The sequence below is a fragment of the Colias philodice genome, chromosome 13 (assembly GCF_061535455.1).
Source record: "Colias philodice isolate Cphi_HAF_F1 chromosome 13, ilColPhil1 Martin Lab GWU primary, whole genome shotgun sequence".
In the NCBI taxonomy this organism is placed as follows: domain Eukaryota; kingdom Metazoa; phylum Arthropoda; class Insecta; order Lepidoptera; family Pieridae; genus Colias; species Colias philodice.
In genome coordinates this window covers 8,136,092-8,151,873 of record NC_143098.1, presented here as the reverse complement: position 1 = coordinate 8,151,873, position 15,782 = coordinate 8,136,092, and the positions used below count along the sequence as shown (strand labels likewise).

Here is a 15,782-nt window from a genome sequence, read left to right as displayed (position 1 = left end):
ATCCAAGTCAAATCATTTAATGTCGTTATGACATTATAGCATAATGTTTAGAAGTGTTTACTGAAAACAATGAAATGAAAGAGTTTCTAATAATAACAAAATTATAAATAAGTAGGCAGAAAAAGAACACATGTTGCATCATAGATTAGAGTTTATTCGTTGTTTGCCAAGAATTTATACGTAATTGTCACCATTGTTTATATTTCTATTGATAATTTGATAAAACTATGTATGTGTTATTGTTGAAGGTCTATGCTGTACAAAGATTTATTCTTCAGGCTTCAGTCGTTCGGAGTTCGCCTGAAAGTTCGGACGTCCGCCCGCCTTTGGATGCGGTTCGCAGCTTTTCGTAAAATAAACTTTGTGAAACTCTACTGAATAAAGTTAATTGTAGTGCGATTGTTTTCTAGTGGTAGTACTCAATTCTGCTGAGGATCTAATCGGACTAACGGAGGTAACGTAAATTGTAAAGATATATTTTTTATAGAGTAGTAGGGATGTAAAAATATATTAAGACTAGTTAGTTTTGACAAAATTAATTTATTATTCGTAGTATTTTTTAAACACAAGTACATATTTTTACCAAACTATTTTTGTATTAGTATTAGTGCAAAATTGATTTATGGTTTAAAAGCTTTTAATATCAGCTAAATCTTAAGACACATCGATCATATTATTGTCAATATGTTGTTACTGAAAATTTAACTCTTCGATCATAATTATGTATTGTGTCATTTTAACAATATTATTCAGTATTAGCGTGCTATATTGTTTCGTATCAAGACTTAAGAAACATTATACATAAATTAAGTATTTTAATTTATCTAATTGAAGAAGATTTGAAGTTCTAATATACTTACCTACATAAGTTTTTTCAAAATATTTTAATTAGTTTGTATAATAGAAGAACATTTTTCTCTTTTAATATTCCAAGATAAATTGAAAGTAAATAAGAACAATTAGTATGAATTTGCAAGTAATATTATGTGTTTAACAAACTTATGAAGTTGTTGAATGAACAGAAATAAGTAGAATGTATTTATATGTTATCAATGATATATAAATATTTTTTATTAATTTGAATTGTCAATTTCTACAATTTGGTTACACGTTCATTTGTTTCGTGGAGTCTAATTAGGTCAAATAAGATAATATACTCTAGCATACTATTACTTTTATGATCTATATCAAACAAAATTTGTACCATTGCCTTACTTTTATATGGTTTTTCCTCTCAACATTTAATAAAAAAATTGCTTTGTCAGGAGTTTCGACCCAAAAAATGCTGCCACAAACATTTTAAAACTGTCCATTGTTTTTTTTGTTATTATGCGGAAATTAGGCAATGTATTTATATGTACGTAATTGGGTTATTATAATGAAGTGTAACTTCCTTTGTTTTGGATATTTTTATATCAGATAAATTTTATTTCAATCTCAAATTTTATGAGATTACATTTTTTCGTAACACATTATTTATTTATGAACAACAGTAAATTCTTATAGGTACAGCATAAATATAAAATATAGTACCTAGTTGTAATTGTAGCACGATAGTTTTACTACGGCGTTTACGTAAAGACATACTTTTACAGTGTTCACAATGCTTCACTAGCCAACTTATGCATGATATAGAAACCATGGCGTCTAGAATGTCACCTAAGGAAAAAATTAAGTTATGAAGATACCACTGAAGTGTTTCGTTTAAAATAAATATAAATTCTGATATTTTTTTTGCTCTTATATTTTACTACTTACCACACTTTACACCAAACCTGTATAAATTACTATCGAGTTGAATTACTACCCTAATAAAAATTTTGTAGTGCTAATAGAGCCTTACAAAGTTCCATATGAATCATTAACTCGCGCTTCACATGCGGGTGTGCTACGTTTGACTTGTTAAATAAAATAGACTTGTTTAATTTGTCATGTTTTTGGAATGTGTAAATGTATGCCCGGGTACGAAATTGAGAAGTGGCACACAATAATTGTTTATACCTAACGTTTTACGAGTGATTTTCACGCGACATTCAGGAGGGGCGAGCGTTTTGGTTGGTATGGTGTTATGTTCCTTAAATCTAATTGTTTTTAAGTTTACGTTTAATACTAAATGTTTTACAGCAAAGTGTATATTGTAGGTATATACTGAATAATAATTGCATACACCTGTAATTAAATTGTTATAAAAGAAGCTATATGCAACTTTATCTCAATACACAAAAATCTTACATGCTTCATGCATTGCAGCCCTTTTATAATATTTATAGTACAGAACGTGAGATTGATACACTGGAATGAATTGCCAGTCAAGTCGCTTTATCTTCGCGATAAAAAGTTCGACTTAAGAGCAAACACTAGGCGGTGAACAGATTCTAGATCAAGGCTACACTTGTTTTGAGTCGACATTTTGATATTGTTACTATACATGTATTTCAAAGAGTTCTTTATTAAGTTTAAAAGGTATGAGGCAACCGACTGATTTCTTTATGATCGGCAACAGCTTGGTTTTGTTACTTTGTTCCAGCTTTGGGTATAAAACGGTATTCTTTTGTGATGCCTTTGACGGAGCTATTCATGTTTATTTCAAGTTCAAAGCATTGTCTGGGGTATTATTAACTTTATATATAACTATATACCTAACATCAATCTGCCGATTGACTGCCGACTATCACGAATAAAAATTACTCTGTATAACAATTTGCTCGAAAAAAATAAAAGTTTATTATCAAAATGAAAAATAAATATGTATATCTCTAAGAAAGGTTTGATTTCTAGCAGTCCTAGACAGCGTGACTCCAACGCCCACAACATCCTATTTATTACTCATTTTTACACCCTTAAAATAAATTTAGACAACGAATGAAAAGGATTACATCAATATTTAATAAAGTCTTAGATATAGCAATCATTCAAAATCATGGTCAGTTTTTGGAAAGTATTAAATACTGGAAAAAATTTAGAAAAATTGTCCTTTTCTTTAGTAGTTGTTTAATACTAACAATGCTAATTGAGTTTGGATACTATCTCAGTAACTTATAAAAGAGCATATAGATTCATCAAATATAAATTATATTTATCAAATATTTTTATAGAGACATGAAAATACTTTCCACGTTATGTACACAGTTACTAGCTGATTATAGAACAATGCTCCACCAATTTAAAATAATTTATTTCCTGAATAAGCAAGCTATATAGTTTCATGTTATGAGGTTATAAATACACCAATGAATGAATACTAAAATACTAAAACATTCAGTCAAAGAATACAGACTATCTAGCACAAATCTTCCTCTTCATAATTTCAAGTGAGCAGTTTTTAAGCTGCCATTTCCCCCTAAGATTAATTTGTACGGTGCATCAATTTTGAAACGTAACTAGATTTCGTGTAGCATCCAGCTACACTAATCGATTTCGTAGAACCTCTACTCTCTACGAGAATCATCTATTATGGTTTGTGGAAAGCAGTAAGACAATTCATTTGCCTTCTTTTTAAAGATCGCAATTTAGAATTTATTACCCCTTTTACAATGGACTTTTCATTGGACTTTAGTTAAGATAGCTATAAAATATAAATTGACTTTTTTCATCAAAACGTGTTAAACAAATAAAGAGTGCTTTGGTGTTTTAAATTTATCTTGGCGCCTAGCAGTAGCATTTTTAGTATATTTGTACTGGAAATATAAACTGTTTTTAATATGTTTTTGTTACCTTGCTCCTTTTCCGCTTGGTGTATGTTGTATAATATTTGTTATTAGAGTAATGAACAACTTTATGTTATGCTGTTTTATGATTATACATTCAATGACGAAGATATTATTAAAATATACCTAAAAGTTATAGTCCTATTTATTAAGAAAGCAGCCGTTCCAGAAACTTTGCATCATAAATTTTTTAAACTTAGATGAATGGGCTCTCGTTTCGTTACAAACTACCCTTTTGGGATACAAATTACATTCGTGCAAACTGAGATGGATTCAATTCTATTTTGAGTTACATTTTAAATTCCAAATTGAATGAAAGCACTTTGAGTGAAAAATATTATTTGATTTATTTGACGATATACAATTTTAAGTCTCTCTCTTGTGGGATTGGTTAAAAAGTTACTATGTGTGTAAGCTAATTATTGGAACTAAGTAGATTTTACTGCATTAATAAATAAGGTTCTTATCCATGAACATATGATGAAGTCTAGGTACTTGCAGGATATAGGACAAACATGATTCTTAAACAGCTGTGTACATCAATCTCACTGTTTAGTAATTTTAAAGAAAACTAAACCATAAGTATAGTAACTTTTAATGTTTTTATTTATTTCTGAATAATAAAAAATATATTGAGTAAACTTTTCATAAGAGAAATATTATTGATACTAAGAAATTTCCCACTTTCCAATAATATGAAGTTGTTTCACTAGATAATTATTGTATGTGGGTTTTATCGACAAGAATACAATAGAGACAAATTGTAGGGAACGTGACGGGAAAGATAGCAGCCAATTACGGCAGGTTCACGAATATGAAATATTGATGTTAGTTTTCAGGGTGGAGTAGTTTATAAGCTTATGGGTTTTAAAAGCTATGAATGATTATTATATATGTAATTGCCAGAATGTTCGCACTATTTCTGAATATTTAAAAATGAATACACTCTGTATTAAATGTAGTAATTTGATTTATAATATAGAGTAGGTAGCTTTAACACGATGCCACATACTGCTTCAGTTGATTTTTTATGGCTTTACCTTTCCGGAAAATGATATCTACATATTAATTTACGTTTATGATGTTAAATTAAATCAGATTGCACTAGCGCTCAAATTTAAATCGAAATTCAATTATAATACGTCTGTTCAAAGAGTAAAAGTCATGTTGTGTATGTATATGTTTGTGTATTATTCTATTACTCTACCATTTTTTTAAATGTCTAATGAAAATTCAATTTAAGAATGCTGAGATTTTATTTACTTTTGGAAATATGCCATTCAACATTGTGTAACATCTCTTCGAAGCATCTATTACAACTGTTGATTACAACTAATACGAAGGTATGTGACGCAGAACAATAGATGTCGTTATAAATGTGCCATTAATGTATTTTTCCCTTAGTTTTTTCCTATGTTTTCTTTGAAGTCAAGCGTTGGCGGGTCTCCCGGTATATTATATTTAAACACATTGGCATAATATTTTCTCTGCAGGGTAACATTAACTAGCTGTTCTTACAACAGGTTCATTTTACTTTGAAAGACATATATTATATAATATATTTGAGCAAAGTGTGTTAATGTAAATTTAAATTTCACATTATTGCGTTGTGTGCTATTATCATTCAAAGTCCAGGAACAAATTTGAATATTTAATACTAATATTAGCTTTATGTTCTACGTTCAGTCGCAAATCACGTGGATTGTAGGTACCTATGCAATATGCATATCTAAAGCAATATGTTCGCAGTAAGGGATGTCATCGAATTTTGATCTGATCTTTGATAAACTGCGATGACATCGGACTATATTTATGCCTTTTGAAATATTGACGAAAATATAAAAAAAGGAATACCGTTCAACTTTTATAGAATAGGCAGTTTAGCTTCAAGCGATTCTTGTGTTCTTTCTATATAAACGTTAATACGCTAGAGTATTTAGCTGCCAGAAGCGATAGATGTTCTTTGTGTATGAATATGCATACCAGAATCATTAGCATATTAATACAGAAATTCCTTTAAAGTAAGAGTAACTTGTAAGGTCCGCTTTTCCGTGTTAAAGAAAAATATACTTAGAGCCGCTGAAATAAGACGACTTTTACACGATTCTTTCAATTATGTATAAACAAGATAGTATATTATTATGTTACAAACCTTTCATGTTTATATTTGTTTATTATTAAGTAGTTATTCATAACATTTCTGGGATATTTCATGATGAAATGTAAAGAGAACGAGCTAGTTGGTATAGCTAAAGGTTTAGTTTAGTCTTTGAAATGTTTAATGTCAGAGTTTCTTAGCTGTAACAATGTGAAATTGTATCAGTGTTCAGAATTTCATGTATACTTGATATGCCTGTTATAATGTTAAGAGATTTAATAGGGATTATTATTTGCGGTAAATAGAGCATGTAAATTCTGTGATGTGAATGTGAAATTCCTGTAGTTATATTTAGTGTAGTCCTGTAGTTATACTTACTAACTTGCTTAATATTTACTTAATATTTACTTGCTTAGAGACTCAAGGGCGAACTACTGCAAGGAGGCTCTTTATTAATTTTGTTTAGGTATAGTTTGCATCAATCATTCAATAAAATTAATAGCACATATGTAATTTAGTACACCACAACTCAGAACTGATAGGTTTTAGTTGCTTTTAATTATACTAGTTAACTGTTCAAATATTCAAATCGCATTGGAATACTTAATATTGAATTTGAGGAATAAATAGATTTTGATTAATATCTAACCTAATTAAATTTACTCTAATCTAGAAACCGACTATTGGGACATTTTCAATGAAAGACGACTTTCGAGCAAAAATTATAAAAGAAATTCGTGTTATTTTCGGCTGAATGGATTTGAATGATTTTTTTGGTTTGTTGGATTCGTCTCCACCTGGATTAGGATAGTAACTGTTTAAAATGTGATACCTACAAAAACAAACCGTAGTTACGCTAAGCAGAGAGGATGAGCTTCATAATCCAAATAATAATAAAATTATATGCCACAGAATCACTACATAGTATAAAACAGAGTCGCTTTCTCTGTCCCTATGTCCCTATGTATGCTTAAATCTTTAAAACTTCGCAACGGATTTTGATGCGGTTTTTTTATAGATAGAGTGATTCAAGAGGAAGGTTTTAGTATATAATATATTATGTTTTAGACAAAGCGGGCGAAGCCGCGGGCGGAAAGCTAGTAAGTAATAAAATAACATCGATCAATCAATCTTTTAAACCAATTCTATTTATTGTATGCAGAAGACTCGTCCAATCAAAAATAAAGGAATTAAAGAGAACTTCTTTTTCATTCGACACAAATATCTTACTGTCTTACATATTAGACCGGGAGATACTGACACAAAATTTCGAGTCATTTGTAACAGGATGGCGGTTCTACAGGGTTCTTAGTACGCAATGACAAAAAGAAAAACGATGGTGTGAACGCTGGTACCGGCGGCTTAGTCGCGTGGGCGTTGGTCGAACTCGTCGGAAAAATAGCGAAAGTCTAACGATTTGTAACACAAAAATTTTAGAATTTACCGATAGCCCATAAAAAAGAAGTAGGCGGTAGTGTCATGCCATACTTTTCCGGTGTGACTTACAGCCCGCCATACCGACGCGAATGTGTTGATTTAAATAAAACAATTATTCAACCATTTGTATCAGGCTAACTTTTGCACAGGTAACCATCGTCGTGCAGCCATTTACGAAAATCGCCATGCCATACTTTTCAGACGATTCCAAATGGTCGCCATACCGCCGAAAATCTGCAAAAAATTTTTATTTCGCCAAACTTTTTGTACCAATATTGCATTTGGATTTTTGGAGAGTATTTGATAAAATGTGACCATTATTATATTTGCCATACTTCTAGTAGGGGGAAAAAGTGCTGTCATACTTGAAAAATTAATTTAGTATTAATTTATATAAGTGAAGATTTCCAACACTTATATAACCACCACCATCTTTGAAATTTTGTATTTATATTCGTTGATCCTCAAACTTACAGGAAAAATAAGTGCCATACTGTTACAAATCGTTTGACTTTCGCTATTTTCCGACGAGTTCGACTAACGCCCACGCGACTAAGCCGCCGGTACCAGCGTTCACACCATCATTTTTCTTTTTGTCATTGCGTACTAAGAACCCTGTAGAACCGCCATCCTGTTACAAATGACTCGAAATTTTGTGTCAGTATCTCCCGGTCTATATAGAGTCGTACACAATTCATAATATTTGAACTATTTGTCCGATTTATCGGCCACCTTTTTAAACACGAGGTTCGACCTTCAGACAATATTGATGAAGGATATGTATTGATTGATTTGTTATTTCCCGACACTGTGTACGATGAACATAATAAAATTATGAAAAATATCGTAAAATAGACGTTTATGATACCGCACGTGCGATTTTAATCACGTAATGCATGGTATAAATAATTTTATGGCTAAACGACGGATATTTGATGGCAGAAGTATTTTTCATAACGAGACATGTCTTACTTTCATAAATAATGTACTGTATAGTATATGAAAACAAATTTATTTTATCGTGATCCTTTATGTTATATAAAAGTATATAATATTATATGTATAGTCTGCTCCATGTCTGCTCTAACTTCTTAAGGGTATTTGTTATATTTAATGATTATTTTGAGATGGGCGTATTTAGTCTACATAATATTCTATCAAAACATTTCAGGGAAAATAACTAGGTAAGCGTAGGTGGATTTTAAAAGTTTTTGCCTAAGAATCTTTTTACTATTTAGTGGATCTTAAGTAAAACCACAATATAAAAACACAGTATTTAACGCAGATTTATGATCTATGCTTTAGATTTAATGCACGATGAAATTTTATACAAGAGGAGTTACATTTCTCTGAAGAAGACGTCGGGTTATATTGACCACCATCAATCAAAGGGGCGTCACAAATGTGTCATCAGCTGTCAATTCAATGTAGATATTTCTAGTTATTTCTTATAGTAGGGGAGCCCAAGAGGGGGATTTTGGGATTTACTCGAGCGCGTCAGATTACTATAAGGGACGGTACCTTAGCTATTCATTAGTACCTCTAGTCAATATGAGCAGTTATGGTTGGTGGGTGCGCTCAGGGGCCCCGCTGGAAAATTTGAATAATCCATAATTCCCTAAGGTTGAGCTCGAATCGTCAGATTAGCGAAATGGGGACTTCTTATATTGTAATTAACCCCCCCATGTATTAATCTGACGCGCTCGAATTAATTTAATTAATTTAATTTATTACTTTAATTTTTTACCCTTTCTTCATAGCGATTAAATCGCCACTTAAATCGTCAGATTAACGTATACTTTTTTTCAGTGACGTCCTGGAGCATGCAAAATATCAATATCTAACGCGCTTGAGTATTTCCAAGCCAATTTTTTTCTTTTTTAAATTAAAAAAAATCAAAAAACCCTTCCCCACCGCTAAAAGTGAAAACATTATAGGACCTTTTTTTCTCGCTATGGTCTAATCTACCAATTCTAATAGGTTCCCGTGACGCTCGAGTAAATCCACATTTAGCATCCTGGGCTCCCCTACTATTATAGCTTGAAGCTTCGTCTTGTAAATCCCATCTCAAGAGTTGCGTGTATAATTTCTCTATACATATTTAATTCGACGCATTACTTTTTGGATAATAAGTGGACTAATCTACAGATTTTATTTACAAAATTCGACAGGTTGCATATATTATGGCAAGACTCGATAAAAATATGATGGTGCCACATTCAAGTTTATGATACTTTTGCATTTCCTACATTTTCCTTTTTTGCAGTTGACTAACATTTACTTGTAAATAATATAAAGGTTTACTGAGAATTAGAACTAGCCAGGAGCTCAAAATTTTAGCTTTTTGAAATAAGAAAGTGTTTTTGTGTATCACATCATCTCGATACTTGGCGTTCTTCCACCATGCGTTTTAGGAGGAACTTCCTACCGCGCACTACTCCTCTGTGGAACGACCTTCCAAATTCGGCATTTCCCAAGGACTACAATTTGGATTACTTTAAGAAGAGAGCGTACTCCTCCCTCAAAGGCCGGCAACGCAACCGCAGTACTCCAGAGTCTGTGGTTGTTCATGGGCGGCGCCAATCATCTCAGCTTTCTGTACGATGACGCGCAAGCTCGTTTGCCAACCTATACATAAAAAAAAAATCCATTCTTGTTATTCATTCCACATCGAAAACTATTCGAATATATGTTGGTAAGTATGTTAATTTTGATTAATCATATCTTGTTTTCTGGCATGAAAATACGGGAGATATTTCGAGCTAATAGTGAACACTGTCCATTTGTTCACGTAATGAAATAAATTATCATATATATTCTCGTTCATATACATTTAGATAATTAGATTACATCGAGCTCTTAATTATATTTCCTTTGTAATATTAGTATGAGAGATATCGATAAATATTATATTCATTATGTTGGTATTATGAGTCATTAGCATTTAAAATAAATCAAGCCATTTTAAAATTTTACTTGTTGAGCTAAGCTTTTGTAAGCTAGGTAGGTAACTACACTAAGCTAATTTATTTGTGTGTGTATTTAAGAATTTATTAAATTCAGTGTAAAATACAATCAATGTACTTTGTAAGCGAAAATTCCTTGATATCCAAATTTTTATACAGTAAAAAATATAATTATTCCACGAATCTTGATTGCTTAAAGTAATTATGAAAATTTATTAACCTCCAGACTATTAACGAAGGGTCGTTAAATGTATGGTACTTTAATTAAATAATGTTAAAATTAACACATGTCTATTTAATATTAACTAAACAACGCAATACCAAAAATATTAATGTCAATATTTGCATAATTGCATTATTCACGCTTTCTATTCACGCGCACATTATGAAAGACAACAATTTAAACACTCAAGCATAAAATGTAGCACGATTTATCTAAAGTATTGCGATTATTCGATATAAAAAGGACCTTTTGCCCTTCGTTTCCATAATCGCTTCCTCATGGCAGTTTATCCTTTACGTGAATGTGGAATGGCAACCAGTTTCCGTGTCACTAAGTGCTGCTTGCTATCAAAATAACCGCTAAAATCAATGCAGCGAATACGCCTGAAATAGTTGTGACTGCAAGGGAATGCTTTTTAATTATTTATTTTAGAAGAATGGTTTTGATACCTCATTGAAATCTCTATATATAAAAATGAATCGCTATTTCCCGTGGTCACGGCATCATGCGTGAACGTTTGGACCGATTTTGATAATTCTTTTTTTATGATATTCCTTGAAGGTACGAGGATGGTTCTTATGGAGAGAAAACGGATACCTACGTATCACGGGTGAAGCCAGGGCGGACCGCTAGTGTTTTATATTTATGGATGCAATGGAAATTTAGTCTAGTCACACTCCTATATAAGGTTCAAATAAAGTTAAATATTGTGTTCACATTTTTTTAATGTACATATCTTCTGATTGTAAGAAATCAATAGTTTTGCCCTTGCTATCTTTCACAAAAAATATAATATTATTGATCTAGTTATTAAATTGGAAAGTACTGGAGACCTTCGGAGTTCAGACACGCGACCGAAAACATCCGATATATTATATTGACTTTACTAGTATGAATATTTTAAATTATATCAGGAGATGTTTTTTTATATTTTCTGTGTATAAAAGAGATTTTAAATTCTGTCCTCAGTCAGACTTTTAATTCTTTTATATACCTACTTAGTAAACACAAAACAGTACCAATATTCAACACGAATCAGTTTGTTCCTAGGTTTGTTGGCACGATTTTAGTATAAAAGCTTGTCAAATCGAAGCCTAGATACGAATATTAAGAATTTCTCCGCAATATAATACGAGATATAGTTAAGCGAAATAACTAACAATATGAAAAGTGCACACCAAAAATATACTTAATCATAAGTATATTCGCTTTGGTATTGCTCTATGATAAAAATTAATTCATAATCATTAATTGATAAACCAACGACCATCCAATTATTATCTTAGTTCTATTGATACAAATTCTATTTACTTTTTTCAAAAAGACGCTTGATGATTGAAAATTATGTAACACTTCTTTCAAAACTGTTTAATCATTCTCCAATATTTGTCTCTACAAAATATGTATTAAAAAGTGATGATTTTAAATGATTGTAAATTATAAGTAATTTGTATTTCCACTCATAGTATTTTTAAAACGGATGTATAACTGATCGATGAACACGACTCCAAGTTAGGTTACTGTGTCACGGAGGCGCGGCGGGAAAGCGCGCCAAAATTGCAACCTGAATTATTTATCTGTAGTCGGGACTATTCACTGTGTACTACAATAGTATAATAATTATGTTATGCAGTAATGTACATGTACTCGAAATTGACCCTTATGATTTGGGATCGCTAGATATAATGTTGAACAAACCTTTAAAAACGTTATTCACACTTTAAATATTTTCAAATTGAATATCTATATTTCCGAATTATCCAATGAATTATGGAATTGATTTTAATTTAAATAATAAGAAGAAAATGCTACGTTAAATGTCTCGTATATTTAAGTCAATAAAATAATAGCTAATTAGAGAAAAGTTTTTGTAATGAAATTATGAATGCTTGTTAGCTACTACTTGTCTTATTACTTTTGACCTCTTTTAAAATTTGTTGGTCGACATTCGACATCACATTTCTCTTTGATAAAAAAATATGTAAGTATAACATGACGCTTCTTGGAAGCCTAGAGGCTTAGACTCTTCTTAGGTCAAAACTTTATGTGTCGGAAAAAATCGTATGAAAATTGCTATTTAATATGGAAATACGTAAGCTTCGATTTAGCTTTCGCATTTGTATATTTAAATATTTTTATTTGTTATATAGTTAGATGATCGTTTACAGAGAATACTTATTCAAGCATAGAATATTATGTATGCAGTAAGATAAACGTTTTGTTTGCTACGAAGATCTTCATTTTTCAGTCCATTTTCTTTACAATTTTATTGTAGTTTCATAAAAGTCTATTTATTCAATGTTCCTTGTATAAGTATCGACATAAGTTGAGGTAGAAAATCCATCCAAATTAGGAGATAGTTTGAATATTGGAAAAATAACAGTCATAAAGAGTCATATCGATGAGTAAAATGGAATGAAAGAATTTAAGAACAGCAAATGAAATGCATGTAACTTGTCTAAACAAAAAAAAAAGCTTTATTTAGACAAGTTTTATGCTCTTACAAAAGCTACAAACTGAGATTGAAAGAAAATAACGAAAGATAATAAATGTACAGATAACAATTGTAGAGATAATTGGATGAAAACAAACATATTTCATAACGTTGCGATTCGTGGGATTATCGGAATAATCCTATTGTGGCGAGTCTAATATATTATTTTGTAATAAGAGTACGAAACCTTTATACGTCTACGGATTGAATTCATGGACCTTTTTAGTAATTTTAACACAAAGATATGGTTTTAAAAGCATTGTGTTAAACAATTGCTGAAATGTATGTGGAAAATGTGAAAGCACGCCGCGTTGTACAAACATTGTCATGCTATAATAAGAGATTTTATCTACTTAAATCCAGAATAGTGTAGTAAAATCACGAATACATTGTTTGGAGGTTCAAAGGATTGATAGCATTTGGGTCTCGGTAATATATTTTTGGTTTGCTAGTGAAATGTTGACAAACTAGCTTATCATTTAATAATGTAAAGTATAAGAGCAAAAATATGGGACTGACTTAATTGATCGTTAATTCTGATTATTACCATATACTTTAAAAGCAATAATTCTTTAAAATTATCTACTTTAATTCTTACTTAAAGTAAATTAGTCTCACACCGAACTCCGAAGTATTCGAAACGAACCCAAACGTGAAATAAACGGAAGTAAGCTATGTGAAAACTGTTGAAAGCTAAAACTTTATCATTAGAACATAAGAAGGGATAAATGAAGTAAACGACCCTATTCACAGGCAATGATTACGTGTGAATTTTATACGAGTACTCAGCCTGATTAGAAAGGACCTCACCGTCCTGCCCTGCGCCTTGCATTACGGAGGCAATAAGCTTCAAGAGTAATTATCCCATTAGTGGTCAAGCGTGTCTTGTTAGGAGGAAACCTAAGGCATTTATTAGCTCTGCCTCTTGGGATTACTTCGAGTAAATCCGAGCTTGGAAAAATACAATCTATCAGTGCAGGTGGTGAGTTATTTGCAGAGATTAAATGAACCAATTAAGATGTATCCCCATGGATGTTATCTTCTTTTCCAGTAGGGAAGTGGAATAATTTAAATGTATAAGATTGTTCTTCGCTCTATTTAAAAATAACTAAGCAATTAGTTTTACTTAATTCTGTATCTCTTATTAAAAGATTTTGATTGCATTTTATGTAGGTGCATTATTTTGATTTTCTACCAATATACGAGTAGTATTTTGAATAGCTATTCGGTATTACTCATTTGTATGCAAATACTATATTTCGTATGCTAATAATATATCTATGCGTTTCAGGATATTACTAATTTGACTATCCTGCCAATCATAGTTCTATTAATAAGATCAAAGGCAAAATGATTCAGACACCTATGAATAACTGGGAGTTTGTGAGTGTTTTGACAATTACTAATGTAACAATTTTAGATAGTCCAATACTTTGCAAAATTCAGCAGCTGGATTACTATCGAAGTTTTATTGAGAAAGCTTTTTTTTCCTCCTTCTTGTTTGGCTTGTTAATTTGCCAGTTCATTCAGGTAAATTAATGTTTAGAGCTAATTAAACTATTATTTCTTCTTTCCTTGTCGAACAATTAAGACTTCACATAAGTATATAAATATTAATATAAATAATACAACTCTAGGTCAGAACATCTATCCCTCATAGCAAATACTTCATACCATACATCGCGTGATATTTTGCAATATGTCAGATGAACAGATTCCAATTACACGATATATTATCAAAGTGTCCGCCTTGCATTTGATGTGATTGTGTTCGCCCATTAGTATTCATTGGATTATAGACCTTGGAACGAATCTTGTTTACAGGTGATTATAACGCAAGGAACTTGATTCATTAGGATAATTAATTGCATGGCAAATATGCCCATTTAACTGTACTTTATGGTTCCTTTGTAATGTATTTCTAAACTCGACAGCGGTAGCCAATCATGAAAGAGGAATACGTTTCTTACTAGGTCAGTATATACTGGGCTTAGTTATTTGATGAGTATGATAATATTTTAATAATAATTATACGCAGTAGATCGTCTTCTGGGAATTAAGAGTTTCCTCCACGACTTAATCAAATCTCCATAATTAAATTAGGAATTACAATTTTGGGTTTTCGAGTGCTTATTTCACAAGAGAGAGTTTTAATTTTAGAATGAAAATATTGAATTACGACTACAAGATTTTCCTATATCTTTTAAATTTAGGTACTTATGATATATATCGATGCATCCTGTTCCCTTTAATACGATTCCAGAGATGTCAGTTTCGAACTTTAAGTTTTGCGAACTATCCGAAACAAACTTCAATAAAAGTCGCGCTGCCTTGGCCTGTAAAAATGGCTGCCAAGTTTACTGTCAAAAACGCAGTCTTTTATTTCAATAAGGAATTTAAATTAAAGGCGTTATGCGGCGATTACTTTTTAAAGCTTATAAAATATTTGTAGATTATTCGTATATTAACCCGTTTGTTACCCAGATACCTAATAAGAAGCTTATGAAATATGTTTTTCCAAGTTATAATCCCGTCTTCGTACTTTTATACAGATTTTTAGCAGGATTACTCCTATTAGATTTTGAATGAAAACAATGAGCTATATTTTTGGATTTATAAATAGCAGTTTAATGAATACTTTTCTTGTATCAAAGTTTATTTCAAGGCCAGAACAATAACCTGTATTAGGTATATAGTTAACGATATTAGGCATATAGTTAACGATAAATGTTGCCAGTTAGGGCAGGCATTGCTCCAGTTATAAAATAGTAAATCTTCGCAACCATGACCTTTGGTCACGCTCGCTTCAATGGGCGACCATGCAAAATTGAAACTAATGTCACGCTAAGTGGTCGTA

At 31.2% G+C, this 15,782-nt stretch overlaps 1 protein-coding gene across 1 annotated transcript in view; it reads left to right on the top strand.

The window, feature by feature from the left end:
• The first annotated feature begins 300 nt into the window (after positions 1–300).
• Positions 301–15,782, top strand: part of LOC149483528 (uncharacterized) — a 66,680-nt gene continuing 51,198 nt past the window's right edge. The window contains exon 1 of the mRNA XM_089702618.1: positions 301–454. The gene's annotated coding sequence lies outside the window, so the exon portion shown is untranslated. The remainder of the gene's footprint in view (positions 455–15,782) is intronic.